We start from the raw sequence: 15578 nt of genomic DNA on the forward strand, positions 1-15578 counted from the left end.
AGACATACACTGATACCCAGCAACACAGACACACACTTACACCAAGTAACAAAGACATACACAGACACCAAGTCACAAAGACAGATACTGACACACAGTAACAAAGACAAACACTGACACCAAGTAACGAAGACAGACACTGACACCAAGTAACAAAGACATACACTGATACCCAGTAACACAGACACACACTTAAACCCAGTAACTCAGACACACACTTACACCAAGTAAGAAAGACTTACAATGATACCAAGTAACACAGAAACACGCTTTCACCAAGTAACACAGACACACACTTACACCAAGTAACAAAGACATACACTGACACCAAGTAACAAAGACATACACTTACACCAAGTAATACAGACATACATTGACACCAAGTAACAAAGACATACAATTGCACCAAGTAACAAAGACACACACTTACACCAAGTAACACAGACATACACTGTCACCATGTCGCAAAGACATTCACTGATACCCAGTAACACAGACACACACTTAGACCAAGTAACAAAGATATACACTGATACCCAGTAACACAGACACACACTTACACCAAGTCACAAAGACAGACACTGACACACAGTAACAAAGACAAACACTGACACCAAGTAACGAAGACAGACACTGACACCCAGTAACAAAGACAGACACAGACACCAAGTCACAAAGACATACACTGACATCAAGTAACAAAGACATACACTTACACCAAGTAACACAGACATACAATGACATCAAGTAACAAAGACATACAATTACACCAAGTAACAAAGACACACACTTGCACCAAGTAACACAGACATACACTGACACCAAGTAACAAAGACATACACTGTTACCCAGTAACACAGACACACACTTACACCAAGTAACAAAGACACAGACTTACACCAAGTAACACAGACACACACTGATACCCAGTAACACAAACAAACACACTGACACCAAGTGACTCAGAGATACACTGACACCAAGTAACAAAGACATACACTGACACCAAGTAACAAAGAAATACAATTACACCAAGTAACAAAGACACACACTTACACCAAGTAACACAGACAGACACTGACACCAAGTAACAAAGACATACACTGTTACCCAGTAACACAGACACACACTTACTCCAAGTAACAAAGACATACAATGAAAGCAAGTAACACAGACACACACTTACACCAATTAACACAGGCACACACTTACACCAAGTAACAAAGACATACACTGACACCAAGTAACAAAGAGATACAATTACACCAAGTAACAAAGACACACACTTACACCAAGTAACAAAGACATACACTGACACCAAGTAACAAAGACATACTCTGACACCAAGTAACAAAGACATACACTGACACCAAGTAACACAGACATACATTGACACCAAGTAACAAAGACATACCATTACACCAAGTAACAAAGACACACACTTACGCCAAGTAACACAGACATACACTGACACCAAGTAACAACGACATACACTGTTACCCAGTAACACAGATACGCACTTACATCAAGTAACAAAGACATACACTGACTGCAAGTAACACCGACACACACTTACACCAAGTAACACAGACACTCACTTACACCAAGTAACAAAGACATACACTGACACCAAGTAACAAAGAGATACAATTACACCAAGTAACAAAGACACACACTTACACCAAGTAACACAGACATACACTGACACCAAGTAACAATGACATACACTGTTACCCAGTAACACAGACACACACTTACACCAAGTAACAAAGACAGACAATGATACCAAGTAACAGAGAAACACACTTACACCAAGTAACACAGACACACACTTACACCAAGTAACAAAGACATACACTGACACCAAGTAACAAAGACATACACTTACACCAAGTAATACAGACATACATTGACACCAAGTAACAAAGACATACAATTACACAAGTAACAAAGACACACACTTACACCAAGTAACACAGACATACACTGTCACCATGTAGCAAAGACATTCACTGATACCCAGTATCACAGACACACACTTACACCAAGTAACAAAGATATACACTGATACCCAGTAACACAGACACACACTTACACCAAGTAACAAAGACATACACTGAAACCAAGTAACAAAGACATACACTGACACCAAGTCACAAAGACAGACACTGACACACAGTAACAAAGACAAACAATGACACCAAGTAACGAAGACAGACACTGACACCCAGTAACAAAGACAGACACTGACAACAAGTCACAAAGACATACACTGACACCAAGTAACAAAGACATACACTGACACCAAGTAACACAGACACACACTGACACCAAGTAACAAAGACATACAATTACACCAAGTAACAAAGACACACACTTGCACCAAGTAACACAGACATACACAGACACCAATTAACAAAGACATACACTGTTACCCAGTAACACAGACACACACTTACACCAAGTAACAAAGACATACACTGATACCAAGTAACACAGACACACACTGACACCAAGTAACTCAGACACACACTGACACCAAGTAACAAAGAAATACACTGATACCCAGTAACACAGACACACACTGGGCGGCACATTGGCACAGTGGTTAGCAGCCTCACAGCTCCAGGGACCCGGGCTCGATTCTGGGTACTGCCTGTGCGGAGTTTGCAAGTTCTCCCTGTGTCTGCGTGGGTTTCCTCCGGGTGCTCCGGTTTCCTCCCACATGCCAAAGACTTGCAGGTTGATAGGTTAATTGGCCATTATAAATTGCCCCTAGTATAGGTAGGTGGTAGGGAAATATATAGGGACAGATGGGGATGTGATAGGAATACGGGATTGGTGTAGGATTAGTATAAATGGGTGGTTGATGGTCGGCACAGACTCTGTTGGCCGAAGGGCCTGTTTCAGTGCTGTATCACTAAACTAAATACTGACACCCAGTAACACAAACAAAAACACACTGACACCCAGTAACATAGAGAAACACTGATACACAGTAACAAAGACATACACTGACACACAGACACAAACTGTCACCAAGTAACAAAGACATACACTGACACCCTTTAACAAAGACATACACTGACACCGAGTCACAAAGACATATACTGATAACCAGTAAGACAGACACACACTTACACCAAGTAACAAAGACATACACATACACCAAGTAACAAAGACATACACTGACACCAAGTAACAAAGACATACACAGATACCCAGTAGCACAGACACACACTTACACCAAGTAACAAAGACATACACTGATAACCAGTAACACAGACACACACTTACACCAAGTAACAGAGACATAAACTGACACCAAGTAACAAAGACATACACTGATACCCAGAAACACAGACACACACTTTCACCAAGTAACAAAGACATACACAGACACCAAGTCACAAAGACAGACACTGACACACAGTAACAAAGACATACACTGACACCAAGTAACAAAGACATACAATGAAAGCAAGTAACACAGACACACACTTACACCAAGTAACACAGGCACACACTTACAGCAAGTAACAAAGACATACACTGACACCAAGTAACAAAGACATACACTGAAACCAAGTAACAAATACATACTCTTACACCAAGTAACACAGACATACACTGACACCAAGTGACAAAGACTTACAATTACACCAAGTAACAAAGACACACACTTACACCAAGTAACACAGACATACACTGACACCAAGTAACAAAGACATACACTGTTACCCAGTAACACAGATACACACTTACATCAAGTAACAAAGACATACACTGTCACAAAGTAACAAACAGATACAATTACACCAAGTAACATAGACACACACTTACACCAAGTAACACAGACATACACTGACACCAAGTAACAAAGACATACACTGACACAAAGTAACAAAGAGATACAATTACACCAAGTAACAAAGACACACACTTACACCACGTAACACAGACATACACTGACACCAAGTAACAATGACATACACTGATACCCAGTAACTCAGACACGCACTTACACCAAGTAACAAAGACTTACAATGATACCAAGTAACACAGAAACACACTTACACCAAGTAACACAGACACACACTTACACCAAGTAACAAAGACATACACTGACACCAAGTAACAAAGACATACACTTACACCAAGTAATACACACATACAATGACACCAAGTAACAAAGAGATACAATTTCACCAAATAACAAAGACACACACTTACACCAAGTAACACAGACATACACTGCCACCATGTAGCAAAGACATTCACTGATACCCAGTAACACAGACACACACTTACACCAATTAACAAAGATATACACTGATACCCAGTAACACAGACACACACTTACACCAAGTCACAAAGACAGACACTGACACACAGTAACAAAGACAAACACTGACACCAAGTAACGAAGACAGACACTGACACCCAGTAACAAAGACAGACACTGACACCAAGTCACAAAGACATACACTGACACCAAGTAACAAAGACATACACTGTTACCCAGTAACACAGACACACACTTACACCAAGTAACAAAGACATACACTGATACCAAGTAACACAGACACACACTGACACCAAGTAACTCAGACACACACTGACACCAAGTAACAAAGAAATACACTGATACCCAGTAACACAGACACACACTGGGCGGCACATTGGCACAGTTGTTAGCAGCCTCACAGCTCCAGGGACCCGGGCTCGATTCTGGGTACTGCCTGTGCGGAGTTTGCAAGTTCTCCCTGTGTCTGCGTGGGTTTCCTCCGGGTGCTCCGGTTTCCTCCCACATGCCAAAGACTTGCAGGTTGATAGGTTAATTGGCCATTATAAATTGCCCCTAGTATAGGTAGGTGGTAGGGAAATATATAGGGACAGATGGGGATGTTTTAGGAATACGGGATTGGTGTAGGATTAGTATAAATGGGTGGATGATGGTCGGCACAGACTCGGTTGGCCGAAGGGCCTGTTTCAGTGCTGTATCACTAAACTAAATACTGACACCCAGTAACACAAACAAAAACACACTGACACGCAGTAACATAGAGAAACACTGATACACAGTAACAAAGACATACACTGACACACAGACACAAACTGTCACCAAGTCACAAAGACATACACTGACACCCTTTAACAAAGACATACACTGACACCGAGTCACAAAGACATACACTGATAACCAGTAAGACAGACACACACTTACACCAAGTAACAAAGACATACACATACACCAAGTAACAAAGACATACACTGACACCAAGTAACAAAGACATACACTGATACCCAGTAACACAGACACACACTTACACCAAGTAACAAAGACATACACTGATAACCAGTAACACAGACACACACTTACACCAAGTAACAGAGACATAAACTGACACCAAGTAACAAAGACATACACTGATACCCAGAAACACAGACACACACTTACACCAAGTAACAAAAACATACACTTACACCAAGTAACACAGGCATACAATGACATCAAGTAACAAAGACATAAAATTACACCAAGTAACAAAGACACACACTTGCACCAAGTAACACAGACATACATTGACAACAAGTAACAAAGACATACACTGTTACCCAGTAACACAGACACACACTTACACAAGTAACAAAGACACAGTCTTACACCAAGTAACACAGACACACACTGACACCCAGTAACACAAACACAGACACTGACACCAAGTTACTCAGACATACACTGACACCAAGTAACAAAGACATACACTGATACCCAGAAACACAGACACACACTTACACCAAGTAACACAGACAGACACTGACACCAAGTAACAAAGACATACACTGTTACCCAGTAACACAGACACACACTTACTCCAAGTAACAAAGACATACAATGAAAGCAAGTAACACAGACACACACTTACACCAATTAACACAGGCACACACTTACACCAAGTAACAAAGACATACACTGACACCAAGTAACAAAGAGATACAATTACACCAAGTAACAAAGACACACACTTACACCAAGTAACAAAGACATACACTGACACCAAGTAACAAAGACATACTCTGACACCAAGTAACAAAGACATACACTGACACCAAGTAACACAGACATACATTGACACCAAGTAACAAAGACATACCATTACACCAAGTAACAAAGACACACACTTACGCCAAGTAACACAGACATACACTGACACCAAGTAACAACGACATACACTGTTACCCAGTAACACAGATACGCACTTACATCAAGTAACAAAGACATACACTGACTGCAAGTAACACCGACACACACTTACACCAAGTAACACAGACACTCACTTACACCAAGTAACAAAGACATACACTGACACCAAGTAACAAAGAGATACAATTACACCAAGTAACAAAGACACACACTTACACCAAGTAACACAGACATACACTGACACCAAGTAACAATGACATACACTGTTACCCAGTAACACAGACACACACTTACACCAAGTAACAAAGACAGACAATGATACCAAGTAACAGAGAAACACACTTACACCAAGTAACACAGACACACACTTACACCAAGTAACAAAGACATACACTGACACCAAGTAACAAAGACATACACTTACACCAAGTAATACAGACATACATTGACACCAAGTAACAAAGACATACAATTACACAAGTAACAAAGACACACACTTACACCAAGTAACACAGACATACACTGTCACCATGTAGCAAAGACATTCACTGATACCCAGTATCACAGACACACACTTACACCAAGTAACAAAGATATACACTGATACCCAGTAACACAGACACACACTTACACCAAGTAACAAAGACATACACTGAAACCAAGTAACAAAGACATACACTGACACCAAGTCACAAAGACAGAAACTGACACACAGTAACAAAGACAAACAATGACACCAAGTAACGAAGACAGACACTGACACCCAGTAACAAAGACAGACACTGACAACAAGTCACAAAGACATACACTGACACCAAGTAACAAAGACATACACTGACACCAAGTAACACAGACACACACTGACACCAAGTAACAAAGACATACAATTACACCAAGTAACAAAGACACACACTTGCACCAAGTAACACAGACATACACAGACACCAATTAACAAAGACATACACTGTTACCCAGTAACACAGACACACACTTACACCAAGTAACAAAGACATACACTGATACCAAGTAACACAGACACACACTGACACCAAGTAACTCAGACACACACTGACACCAAGTAACAAAGAAATACACTGATACCCAGTAACACAGACACACACTGGGCGGCACATTGGCACAGTGGTTAGCAGCCTCACAGCTCCAGGGACCCGGGCTCGATTCTGGGTACTGCCTGTGCGGAGTTTGCAAGTTCTCCCTGTGTCTGCGTGGGTTTCCTCCGGGTGCTCCGGTTTCCTCCCACATGCCAAAGACTTGCAGGTTGATAGGTTAATTGGCCATTATAAATTGCCCCTAGTATAGGTAGGTGGTAGGGAAATATATAGGGACAGATGGGGATGTGATAGGAATACGGGATTGGTGTAGGATTAGTATAAATGGGTGGTTGATGGTCGGCACAGACTCTGTTGGCCGAAGGGCCTGTTTCAGTGCTGTATCACTAAACTAAATACTGACACCCAGTAACACAAACAAAAACACACTGACACCCAGTAACATAGAGAAACACTGATACACAGTAACAAAGACATACACTGACACACAGACACAAACTGTCACCAAGTAACAAAGACATACACTGACACCCTTTAACAAAGACATACACTGACACCGAGTCACAAAGACATATACTGATAACCAGTAAGACAGACACACACTTACACCAAGTAACAAAGACATACACATACACCAAGTAACAAAGACATACACTGACACCAAGTAACAAAGACATACACAGATACCCAGTAGCACAGACACACACTTACACCAAGTAACAAAGACATACACTGATAACCAGTAACACAGACACACACTTACACCAAGTAACAGAGACATAAACTGACACCAAGTAACAAAGACATACACTGATACCCAGAAACACAGACACACACTTTCACCAAGTAACAAAGACATACACAGACACCAAGTCACAAAGACAGACACTGACACACAGTAACAAAGACATACACTGACACCAAGTAACAAAGACATACAATGAAAGCAAGTAACACAGACACACACTTACACCAAGTAACACAGGCACACACTTACAGCAAGTAACAAAGACATACACTGACACCAAGTAACAAAGACATACACTGAAACCAAGTAACAAATACATACTCTTACACCAAGTAACACAGACATACACTGACACCAAGTGACAAAGACTTACAATTACACCAAGTAACAAAGACACACACTTACACCAAGTAACACAGACATACACTGACACCAAGTAACAAAGACATACACTGTTACCCAGTAACACAGATACACACTTACATCAAGTAACAAAGACATACACTGTCACAAAGTAACAAACAGATACAATTACACCAAGTAACATAGACACACACTTACACCAAGTAACACAGACATACACTGACACCAAGTAACAAAGACATACACTGACACAAAGTAACAAAGAGATACAATTACACCAAGTAACAAAGACACACACTTACACCACGTAACACAGACATACACTGACACCAAGTAACAATGACATACACTGATACCCAGTAACTCAGACACGCACTTACACCAAGTAACAAAGACTTACAATGATACCAAGTAACACAGAAACACACTTACACCAAGTAACACAGACACACACTTACACCAAGTAACAAAGACATACACTGACACCAAGTAACAAAGACATACACTTACACCAAGTAATACACACATACAATGACACCAAGTAACAAAGAGATACAATTTCACCAAATAACAAAGACACACACTTACACCAAGTAACACAGACATACACTGTCACCATGTAGCAAAGACATTCACTGATACCCAGTAACACAGACACACACTTACACCAATTAACAAAGATATACACTGATACCCAGTAACACAGACACACACTTACACCAAGTCACAAAGACAGACACTGACACACAGTAACAAAGACAAACACTGACACCAAGTAACGAAGACAGACACTGACACCCAGTAACAAAGACAGACACTGACACCAAGTCACAAAGACATACACTGACACCAAGTAACAAAGACATACACTGTTACCCAGTAACACAGACACACACTTACACCAAGTAACAAAGACATACACTGATACCAAGTAACACAGACACACACTGACACCAAGTAACTCAGACACACACTGACACCAAGTAACAAAGAAATACACTGATACCCAGTAACACAGACACACACTGGGCGGCACATTGGCACAGTTGTTAGCAGCCTCACAGCTCCAGGGACCCGGGCTCGATTCTGGGTACTGCCTGTGCGGAGTTTGCAAGTTCTCCCTGTGTCTGCGTGGGTTTCCTCCGGGTGCTCCGGTTTCCTCCCACATGCCAAAGACTTGCAGGTTGATAGGTTAATTGGCCATTATAAATTGCCCCTAGTATAGGTAGGTGGTAGGGAAATATATAGGGACAGATGGGGATGTTTTAGGAATACGGGATTGGTGTAGGATTAGTATAAATGGGTGGATGATGGTCGGCACAGACTCGGTTGGCCGAAGGGCCTGTTTCAGTGCTGTATCACTAAACTAAATACTGACACCCAGTAACACAAACAAAAACACACTGACACGCAGTAACATAGAGAAACACTGATACACAGTAACAAAGACATACACTGACACACAGACACAAACTGTCACCAAGTCACAAAGACATACACTGACACCCTTTAACAAAGACATACACTGACACCGAGTCACAAAGACATACACTGATAACCAGTAAGACAGACACACACTTACACCAAGTAACAAAGACATACACATACACCAAGTAACAAAGACATACACTGACACCAAGTAACAAAGACATACACTGATACCCAGTAACACAGACACACACTTACACCAAGTAACAAAGACATACACTGATAACCAGTAACACAGACACACACTTACACCAAGTAACAGAGACATAAACTGACACCAAGTAACAAAGACATACACTGATACCCAGAAACACAGACACACACTTACACCAAGTAACAAAAACATACACTTACACCAAGTAACACAGGCATACAATGACATCAAGTAACAAAGACATAAAATTACACCAAGTAACAAAGACACACACTTGCACCAAGTAACACAGACATACATTGACACCAAGTAACAAAGACATACACTGTTACCCAGTAACACAGACACACACTTACACAAGTAACAAAGACACAGTCTTACACCAAGTAACACAGACACACACTGACACCCAGTAACACAAACAAACACACTGACACCAAGTTACTCAGACATACACTGACACCAAGTAACAAAGACATACACTGATACCCAGAAACACAGACACACACTTACACCAAGTAACAAAGACATACACTTACACCAAGTAACACAGGCATACAATGACATCAAGTAACAAAGACATAAAATTACACCAAGTAACAAAGACACACACTTGCACCAAGTAACACAGACATACACTGACACCAAGTAACAAAGACATACACTGTTACCCAGTAACACAGACACACACTTACACAAGTAACAAAGACACAGTCTTACACCAAGTAACACAGACACACACTGACACGCAGTAACACAAACAAACACACTGACACCAAGTTACTCAGACATACACTGACACCAAGTATCAAAGACACACACTTACACCAAATAACACAGACATACAATGACACCAAGTAACAAAGGCATACACTGTTACCCAGTAACACAGACACAGAATTACACCAAGCAACACAGGCACACACTTACACCAAGTAACAAAGACATACACTGACACCAAGTAACAAAGACATACGTTGACACCAAGTAACAAAGACATACACTTACACCAAGTAACACAGACATACACTGACACCAAGTAACAAAGACATACCATTACACCAAGTAACAAAGACACACACTTACACCAAGTAACACAGACATACACTGACACCAAGTAGTGAAGACATACACTGTTACCCAGTAACACAGATGCGCACTTACATCAAGTAACAAAGACATACACTGATACCAAGTAACACAGACACACACTTACACCAAGTAACACAAACACTCACTTACACCAAGTAACAAAGACATACACTGACACCCAGTAACAAAGACATACACTGACACACAGAAACAAACTGTCACCAAGTAACAAAGACATACACTGACACCCAGTAACAAAGACATACACTGACACCAAGTAACAATGACATACACTGACACCAAGTAACAAAGACATACACTGATACCCAGTAACACAGACACCCACTTACACCAAGTAACAGAGACATAAACAGACACCAAGTAACAAAGACATACACTGATACCCAGAAACACAGACACACACTTACACCAAGTAACAAAGACATACACTGACACCAAGTAACACAGGCATACAATGACATCAAGTAACAAAGACATAAAATTACACCAAGTAACAAAGACACACACTTGCACCAAGTAACACAGACATACACTGATACCAAGTAACAAAGACATACACTGTTACCCAGTAACACAGACACACACTTACACCAAGTAACACAGACATACAATGACATCAAGTAACAAAGACTTACAATTACACCAAGTAACAAAGACACACACTTACACCAAGTAACACAGACATACACTGACACCAAGTAACAAAGACATACACTGTTACCCAGTAACATCTTTACACACTTACATCAAGTAACAAAGACATCCACTGACACAAAGTAACAAAGAGATAAAATTACACCAAGTAACAAAGACACACACTTACACCAAGTAACACAGACATACACTGACACCAAGTAACAATGACATACACTGATACCCAGTAACTCAGACACGCACTTACACCAAGTAACAAAGACTTACAATGATACCAAGTAACACAGAAACACACTTACACCAAGTAACACAGACACACACTTACACCAAGTAACAAAGACATACACTGACACCAAGTAACAAAGACATACACTTACACCAACTAATACACACATACATTGACACCAAGTAACAAAGAGATACAATTTCACCAAATAACAAAGACACACACTTACACCAAGTAGCACAGACATACACTGTCACAATGTAGCAAAGACATTCACTGATACCCAGTAACACAGACACACACTTACACCAAGTAACAGAGACATAAACTGACACCAAGTAACAAAGACATACACTGATACACAGAAACACAGACACACACTTACACCAAGTAACAAAGACATGCACAGACACCAAGTCACAAAGACAGACACTGACACACAGTAACAAAGACATACACTGACACCAAGTAACAAAGACATACACTGATACCCAGTAACACAGACACACACTTACACCAAGTAACAAATACAAACACAGACACCACGTCACAAAGACAGACACTCACACACAGTAACAAAGACAATCACTGACACCAAGTAACGAAGACAGACACTGACACCAAGTAACAAAGACATACACTGTTACCCAGTAACACAGACACACACTTACACCAAGTAACACAGGCACACACTTACAGCAAGTAACAAAGACATACACTGACACCAAGTAACAAAGCCATACTCTTACACCAAGTAACACAGACATACACTGACACCAAGTGACAAAGACTTACAATTACACCAAGTAACAAAGACACACACTTGCACCAAGTAACACAGACATACACTGACACCAAGTAACGAAGACATACACTGTTACCCAGTAACACAGATACACACTTACATCAAGTAACAAAGACATACACTGACACAAAGTAACAAAGAGATACAATTACACCAAGTAACAAAGACACACACTTACAACAAGTAACAAAGACAAACACTGACACCAAGTAACGAAGACAGACACTGACACCAAGTAACAAAGACATAAACTGTTACCCAGTAACACAGACACACACTTACACCAAGTAACAAAGACATACAATGAAAGCAAGTAACACAGACACACACTTACACCAAGTAACACAGGCACACACTTACAGCAAGTAACAAGACATACACTGAAACCAACTAACAAAGACATACTCTTACACCAAGTAACACAGACATACACTGACACCAAGTGACAAAGACGGACAATTACACCAAGTAACAAAGACACACACTTACACCAAGTAACACAGACATACACTGACACCAAGTAACAAACACATACACTGTTACCCAGTAACACAGATACACACTTACATCAAGTAACAAAGACATACACTGACACAAAGTAACAAAGAGATACAATTACACCAAGTAACAAAGACACACACTTACACCAAGTAACACAGACATACACTGACACCAAGTAACAAAGACATACACTGTTACCCAGTAACACAGATACACACTTACACCAAGTAACACAGACATACACTGACACCAAGTAACAAAGACATACACTGACACAAAGTAACAAAGAGATACAATTACACCAAGTAACAAAGACACACACTTACACCAAGTAACACAGACATACACTGACACCAAGTAACAATGACATACACTGATACCCAGTAACTCAGACACGCACTTACACCAAGTAACAAAGACTTACAATGATACCAAGTAACACAGAAACACACTTACACCAAGTAACACAGACACACACTTACACCAAGTAACAAAGACATACACTGACACCAAGTAACAAAGACATACACTTACACCAAGTAATACACACATACATTGACACCAAGTAACAAAGAGATACAATTTCACCAAATAACAAAGACACACACTAACACCAAGTAACACAGACATACACTGTCACCATGTAGCAAAGACATTCACTGATACCCAGTAACACAGACACACACTTACACCAAGTAACAAAGATATACACTGATACCCAGTAACACAGACACACACTTACACCAAGTCACAAAGACAGACACTGACACACAGTAACAAAGACAAACACTGACACCAAGTAACGAAGACACACACTGACACCCAGTAACAAAGACAGACACTGACACCAAGTCACAAAGACATACACTGACACCAAGTAACAAAGACATACACTTACACCAAGTAACACAGGCATACAATGACATCAAGTAACAAAGACATAAAATTACACCAAGTAACAAAGACACACACTTGCACCAAGTAACACAGACATACACTGACACCAAGTAACAAAGACACACACTGTTACCCAGTAACACAGACACACACTTACACCAAGTAACAAAGACACAGTCTTACACCAAGTAACACAGACACACACTGACACCCAGTAACACAAATAAACACACTGACACCAAGTTACTCAGACATACACTGACACCAAGTAACAAAGACATACACTGACACCAAGTAACAAAGAAATACAATTACACCAAGTAACAAAGACACACACTTACACCAAGTAACACAGACATACACTGACACCAAGTAACAAAGACATACACTGTTACCCAGTAACACAGACACACAATTACACCAAGTAACAAAGACATACAATGAAAGCAAGTAACACAGACACACACTTACACCAAGCAACACAGGCACACACTTACACCAAGTAACAAAGACATACACTGACACCAAGTAAGAAATACATACATTGACACCAAGTAACAAAGACATACACTTACACCAAGTAACACAGACATACACTGACACCAAGTAACAAAGACATACCATTACACCAAATAACACAGACACACACTTGCACCAAGTAACACAGACATACACTGACACCAAGTAACGAAGACATACACTGTTACCCAGTAACACAGATGCGCACTTACATCAAGTAACAAAGACATACACTGATACCAAGTAACACAGACACACACTTACACCAAGTAACACAAACACTTACAGCAAGTAACACAGACATACACTGACACCCAGTAACAAAGACATACACTGACACACAGAAACAAACTGTCACCAAGTAACAAAGACATACACTGACACCCAGTAACAAAGACATACACTGACACCATGTAACAAAGACATACACTGACACCAAGTAACAAAGACATACACTGATACCCAGTAACACAGACACCCACTTACACCAAATAACAAAGACATACACTGATACCCAGTGACACAGACACTCACTTACACCAAGTAACAGAGACATAAACTGACACCAAGTAACAAAGACATACACTGATACCCAGAAACACAGACACACACTTACACCAAGTAACAAAGACATACACTGACACCAAGTAACACAGGCATACAATGACATCAAGTAACAAAGACATAAAATTACACCAAGTAACAAAGACACACACTTGCACCAAGTAACACAGACATACACTGACACCAAGTAACAAAGACATACACTGTTACCCAGTAACACAGACACACACTTACACCAAGTAACAAAGACACAGTCTTACACCAAGTA

The sequence above is a fragment of the Heterodontus francisci genome, chromosome 28 (assembly GCF_036365525.1).
Source record: "Heterodontus francisci isolate sHetFra1 chromosome 28, sHetFra1.hap1, whole genome shotgun sequence".
NCBI lineage: Eukaryota > Metazoa > Chordata > Chondrichthyes > Heterodontiformes > Heterodontidae > Heterodontus > Heterodontus francisci.